At 33.4% G+C, this 7472-nt stretch overlaps 1 pseudogene; it reads right to left on the reverse strand.

Annotated features, from left to right (window-relative positions):
* Window positions 1–948: 948 nt before the first annotated feature.
* LOC110657527 (protein ALTERED XYLOGLUCAN 9-like) lies at window positions 949–3781 on the reverse strand (annotated as a pseudogene).
* Between the last annotated feature and the right edge of the window lie 3691 nt (window positions 3782–7472).

Genomic DNA, 7472 nt, shown 5'->3' on the forward strand with positions numbered 1-7472 from the left:
ATATTTTTATAAAAAATATTTTCATAAAAAATAATTAAAAAATATTTTCTTAAAAAAAATTAAAAAAAAATATATATTATATATATATATAATATTTTTTATGAAACAAAAAAATACCCAGATGTTAATTCAAAAACACGACCTATTATAGGAAACTACTGACTTGAGAGGATGACAAAATTTATCAACACAGTCCAGCTTCACAGATTAGAGTATTTAGAAAGTAGATCAATAAATTGTTTTGAAAATGTCCACTATCTGCAAAGCCTTTGGACAACAGAAAATGATAGGATATCTAAACTCATTCAAGATAATACACTTAGCTTTTAAAAAAAAAAAAAAAACTACATACATTTCCTTTATTCAAAATGGAAGTTGAGGCATGCACTAATCTAGAATTTTCATTTTTTTTTTTGGTGTGTGTATTTAGGAGAGACAAATCAGAACGACTAAAGATTGAATCTCAATAGATCATGGAAGCAAGGTTACTCTACCACTTATAATACCCATCACTTATAATACCCATCACGTATTTAAGACCGTTCAAGTTGAAGGAGTACATTCATATATACTGATTCTTTATGAAAGGACAAAAAGGGATTGAAACTCCATTAGTGCACGCAACCCTGCACTGCTTCTAGAAAAAGAGAGTAGAACACAAGTTATAAAGAATCATTAAGGAAACTAGTAATTTTTGTCTTTGATAGGTGCAACTAATGCATTCACCATTGGACAACCTATGTCTTTAGTTTTAACCACCACACCAATGGAATACATCATGCAAAACTTTTTGGCACAGAATATTACTAGTAAAAAGTGATCAATAGACGAGATAGAATGCAATGAAGAATGTAGTTGTCTAATATTCATGGGCAAACTCTGGAAAAAGAACTACCAATAAATTTAAATGTTGTTCATTTGTTCAATTTAAAGTATTTAGCAATTGAGTTGGCAAATTGTTTCAAGTCAGCCCCTGTCCTGAAACAGTACAAATTGATGTATTCAAAAACAAATTGTGCATAAAATGTTCAAAATGAATTCTAAAAAGAAAGAACCTCAAATCAAAGACAGTCTGATTCCCATGAACAGATTTTCATTAAATTCTATAGACTGTCAATAAGCATTTTTTAACTATTGGTACAAATCTTTCTTATTGGTTTTGACCATGCAGAACAAACGTTGTGAGTATCAAAAATTCATTCAGATGAAAAGAAGAATTACGAAACAAAGAATTTCAATATGTATATACCAATATGAAAATTTACTCTTGAGTTAATCTAAAGGCAATAGGGAAAAAAACCTGAAAGGAAAACCAAAGATGCAGTGGAAGAAGAGATCGCGTGAGTCAACGGCTCTAAAGTAATTGGATAAGCCTTTCATGTCTTCCAAATGTGAGTTGCACATTCTAATAAAAATTTGACACTACGTTGCTCCAAGCTTCTGGATTCGATAAGCAATGCATTTAGCAAAATATGAACAACAGCTTTATAAACGGCTCCATCATAATGCGTCCCATCAACATTACACCGAGGCCCACAATTCCAACTCATTGATTGAATGTCCAGCAATAGAAGTGGACCACCGTATCTTCATAAGAGCCTACTATTACGCAATGCTCTATCATAAGAATGCCACATTTCATCACTCATCTTCTCCCTCTTTTCCTCTGTTTTCAATATGCCATTAATCAACATTGGCATGCCAAGCCAAAACAAATGTGGTGATCTAACAGATACATAACCTGTAACAGGACCATCTGTACCCAACTGTGGTGAAAATGGTAAGAAAGACAACACAGAACTCCTTAAAGACTGTAAAGCAACACCATAATCCGACACATTTGTGACGTGGAGCATATGCCATAACCCTGCTCCCATCACCAGAACATCAGGGTAACTTCTATTTTGCATAAAACCTGTCATTAAATCTGTTAAATTTACCATATAAGGAGGCCAAATAAAATACAATTTCATACCAATATCTTCAATAACAATCTTATAATCATTGTGCCTTTTAAACAAATCACATTTAATAGATTCTATTCATTTCGAATCTAAAATCAAATTTAGCAAAGATTAAAAAATTAACCATGCTTGTGAATCCCCTGCAACAATAACCCAGGACCCATTGAGCACATCTGAGGCATCATAACTATCCAGTCTCTGAAACTCACAAGCCTTCACTTTCCCAGTTTTCGTCCAATCCCAAATCTTATCATAGATCATAGCACCATTCTTACTATTACTATTACTACTAGTGTTGCGTTGAACAAGGCTACGACTAGGCTTGACATCCCAAACAAGTTCATTAACCAAATTAATGCAAGAATCCTCACGATTATCAAATAGAACAATGGATTGAACAGAGGTGACAAAATCAGACACAGAAGGAAAATAGGGAGTTAGATGGACACCTATTGCGAGAATGATGAATAGGGCACCACTAAAGAAGAGCATTCGGTTGTGGCTCAAATGCTAGCCAGCTATCCCCATAGGCACAAAAAGCACTACACTGGCAGCCAATACTCCCAATTATACACCTCCCACCATGATTTTTACTTCCTTTAAAGATCAAATAAAAGGAAAAGACACAATCTCATATCATGAGCAAATAAAGGAAATTAAAACCTGAACCAAATCTAGAACAATCTTTAAAAAATCTGATAAATTCCAGAAAATTCAAAAACTGCAGTATCATGACTCTCCACACCTTCAGTGCTATATATTGTTGACATCTTGAAACAACCGAGAGGCAAATTAAAATAAATCAATTATCAATTAAGACAAATTTAAGATTAAATACACACACAAAAAGAAAAAAGGAATGCTCCACTATAATTTTTTTAAAAAACAAAATAAGTTTATATAAGTTTTTCTCCGTTGACTTTATTTATTTTTTGTTTCTTTTATGTAGTACGTAGTACAAAAAATAATTCATATGTTAACAGAATGTTAAACCCAGTTCAAACTTTGCGTGGTAGAGATTTGTATGTGCAAAATAAAGGAAAAAGGAAAACATTGCAACTGCAGGAGGTAATTGTCAACATCGTTTCTTTAGTTGTCCTTTTTTTTTTTGTTGTGCGTGTTTTGTATGTTTAATAAATAAACTGAATTGGATTGTTGTTTACGTTTTCTTATATTTGAACAATCTTCTTTTTCAACTTTTATTTGCAGGAAATAAAAAGTAAGAAATTGCTACAAGAGGGAATAATCAAAATTCGTTAAATTATCTCCCCTATTTTTATATATTTATCAAATAAGTTGCATTAGGTTATTGGCTTCCTTTTGTTTATATGGCTGAATAGTTTATATCCTTTATATTTTTTCTGTTAAGAGATGCATGAGATATTGGATGGCAAATCAAGTTTTAATATAAGGTTGAATGAGCTGCAGCTGCCTATTTAACCATTAAGCCCTAGGAAAAGCCTAGCAAAAACAAAGCTAAACTATAGAGAATTAAAAACATGCAAATATTCAAAACAATTCAATGTACATTCTTTTTCACCAAATTAAGGACGAACAACAAAGGTTCCCCAACTTGATTTCCCTAATAATAAATTAATGCCATTTTACTAGTTAATACTAAAATTCACCATTTTAGCACACTTCAGCTTACCAATAAGTAGGTTATAGCATGTAAATTTAATTTAATCACATAAGAAGTGCATATGGATCATCACAAGTTCCCCGAAAAAAGAAAGACAAATATATTATTAAAAAAAAGGGGCAATCATTCCATTTCTATGAAACATAAATGTTGCTGGGTTCCAGAAAAATTAAAGGTAAAGTGATAGACTCGAAAGTCTATACTTGGACTTAGTCTGCTGCTTAAGTTTTTTATTTGCTGCAATATTATTCATTTATTAATTGTCATTTAATAAGTCAAATTAGTGCTTGATTCTCTCAGCAGATCATGGCTAATATATTTCAGGAAGTGCCGTTGGTGGCCTTAGAAATAGGATCAAGTTGTTTCATTTTTTTTCTATTTAAACCTTTTGTATTTGCAGCAGTAATTATGAATGAAAAATTATCAATTAAGAGAAAATCTCTTTGGTTCATTCTCACCATAAGTAGAATACCATCTTGGCTTTGACAGGGACCTATCAGTGATATCAGAGCCCTTTTATCCTAATTATCTTATTCCTTTTCTCTTTTTTATGGCAACCAACAAAGAGAGAATCGAAAATCTGGAAGTTGGCTTAGGCCAACTCCAAGATAACCTATCAAAAATAGAACGGGGACTTAGTGAGGAACTGCAGCAAATTAAAGCAGCCATCACTAAATTCTCTGAGCTTTCTCTTCCTAGCAAAGACGCGTCCAGCAGTGCAAGTGACCGGAGTATCCAAAATCGCACTCACCAGGATGGCGCTAAAGAAGGAGGGCGACCATTGTATTCTGCGAAATTGGCAAAATTGGAATTCCCAAAATATTCCGGAGACGACCCAACCGAATGGTTCACGAGAGTGCATCAATTCTTTGAATATCAAGGCACCCCAGATTCGGAGAAGGTGTCCTTGGCTTCTTATCACCTTCGTGGGGAAGCGAATGAATGGTGGCAGTGACTTCGCAGAACTCACACGGAAGCAGGGACAGCTGTAACTTGGGAAGTATTCTCTGAGGAATTGTGGTCTCGTTTCGGGCCCACCGATTCTGAGGATTTTGACGAATCATTATCCAAAATCCGTCAAACAGGAGACTTACGTGACTATCAACGAGTTTGAGAGGGAACAGAGTTAGGTTGGACTCAAAAAGCACTTGTGGGGACTTTCATGGGAGGTCTTAATTCGAGATCTCCGAGGAATCAATGTTCAAACCGAAGACGCGTTGAAGGACGCCGCTTTGGCTCGGATGAAGGATGAGCAGTTGCTACGTCAAAAAGCAATTCGCCCATCTTTTCAGATGAGTTCTTTCTTCACCAACAAAAATTAAGCCATCCACGCCGGTAAAACGTCTTACTTGGGAAGAGATGCGACTATGTTTCAACTGTGACGAAAGGTTTACCCCTGGGCATAAATGTGTAACGCCCCAACTGCTTTTATTGGATGGTGGACTTGAAAACGAAGAAGATGATGACGGCGGTGGACCGGAAAAGTCACTAAAATTGCAGAGAAGTCTCCAGTTTTGACGTTTTGATTCCTTTCTTTGAACCTTGAGGACAAGGTTCTTTTGGGAAGAGGGGAGTAATGATAGACTCGAAAGTCTATACTTGGACTTAGTCTGTTGCTTAAGTTTTTTATTTGCTGCAATATTATTCATTTATTAATTGTCATTTAATAAGTCAAATTAGTGCTTGATTCTCTCAGCAGATCATGGCTAATATATTTCAGGAAGTGCCGTTGGTGGCCTTAGAAATAGAATCAAGTTGTTTCATTCTTTTTCTATTTAAACCTTTTGTATTTGCAGCAGTAATTATGAATGAAAAATTATCAATTAAGAGAAAATCTCTTTGGTTCATTCTCACCGTAAGTAGAATACCATCTTGGCTTTGACAGGGACCTATCATAAAGAAAATAAAATTTTGATATTTTCCATTCCAAATAAAAAAAAAAAAAAAAAAAGGAGGTAACCATACTGACATATATTCACAGTTGAGTCGCAGTTCAGCCATTTCATATCCTCAAAAGTAATGAATTCAAATTCATAACTTGACTTTCAAATTTTCTCAAAACTAAATGGAAAACGTAAAATCACTGAATGGAAAAATAAGCAAAGAAGAAATAGCAAACTAAAAGTAAAGGGGGAAAATAACAGAAAGAAAAGGGCACTAAAACAGATATTAAAGCACCTCTAAACAGAGTGATTTTTGCATATTAAAGCTTTTTTTGCCACTATAATTTCTAGCAATCTGTGCAGCTCCTTCATTCTACTGCCATTATTTCATGAAGCACATCTGAATAGAAATATTAAAACTGGACCCAAAAAATTTAGGGACAATCTAATCACCATGGCCTAACAAAAAACCAGCTTAGAAACTTGAATTTCTTGAATATTTCAAGTCAAGAATTTGTTATTGTTGATTTAAAAGGCTTGCATAAAAAAAACGAAAAATCTGAAATCTACATCATACGAGGTGGAGTGGATAAAGAAATATATATAAATAAATATGCGACGAACCTGGAAATGTGGTCGTCGTCGGCATTGATTGTTGATGTTTGGACGGTCGGGATGAACAGTAGCGACGGTGATAGAGAAGAGAAAATAGTAAGTGGTGAGAGAACATCATGACGGGAGAGAAGACAAGCATAAAAGCAGCACCGGAGGAGTTAGATCGCCGATTGCCGATTACCGGTCGTGATCTTAAGGGGAGTCCAGCATTTGGAATGGCAAACGAATGGGGTTCACGTGTGCTTATATTTTTTATATATTTCTTTTAAAAATATATAAAGGGGTTATAAAATTATGGGTTATACATGTTTATTTATTAAACTCCCACATACCTGTACGTTCATGTTCATCTATTATTGAAAAGGTAATGGTTCTATGCGTTTGTTTATTTATTTAGTTATTTTAACTCAACAAGTAACAAAAAATTTTAACTTTAAAATATTGCATTCTTAAAAAAAATGGCAATTGCTCAATCTAAAAATTTCATTGAAAACAGGGGAAACTAATGAAATTATAATATAACTTCATTACAAAATACTTTATCCTATGGTGCATAAACCCAATTACATTTAGTATAACATAGTGTTACATACACTAATAAATTATGTAATGAAATGAATGACGTAATATAATGTAATTATTATATATTATTATGTTTGATTATAAAATAAAATATAAGTGATATAATATAATGATAATTTTTAATATTTAATTTATTTATAATATTAGTAATAAGTAGTAGCCGTAGTGGATTAGTTGTCGGATAATGATAGTAGTGGTGACAGTAGTTAAATAGTGATAACGATGGTTGTCAATGGTGGGAGTGACCATAGTGGCCAAAAGGGGTGAGCATTAGGTCAGTTCAATTCATAACTGAAATGAATAAATTAAAAATCAAATTTTATATAAAATTAAAAATCGAATCGAATTGAACTATATAAACAATAGAACTGAATTAAACTAAAATAAATTGGTTTAGTTCTTTTTGTATTTGCATTTTTCTTTTATATAGTCAAGCCTCAAATCACATTCAATAGTCACCAACGATTTTAAACAAACATCCAAAATCAAACGACAACAAAATTCCATTAACACAATTGGTAAATAAAATTGTCATTAAGTTAAAATCACGATTATCAAAACATGATAAAGTAGCAGAAAATAAATTAAAAAAAAAATAAAGGGAAAAAAAAGGGAGAAGTCGTGATGCTGCTGTGCTACGGCGCTATGGCTCTTTCAAGCACGACTACTCTAACCTTTGAAAAGAATAATAGGTCGACATGATGCTTTGGGGGAAAATGATCGAGGCTCCACAGCTTGCGATGCTTGCTGCGGCGCTAAATGGAGATCAGAGAAGAAATTAGAACA

Source organism: Hevea brasiliensis, chromosome 8, assembly GCF_030052815.1.
Source record: "Hevea brasiliensis isolate MT/VB/25A 57/8 chromosome 8, ASM3005281v1, whole genome shotgun sequence".
Lineage (NCBI taxonomy): Eukaryota > Viridiplantae > Streptophyta > Magnoliopsida > Malpighiales > Euphorbiaceae > Hevea > Hevea brasiliensis.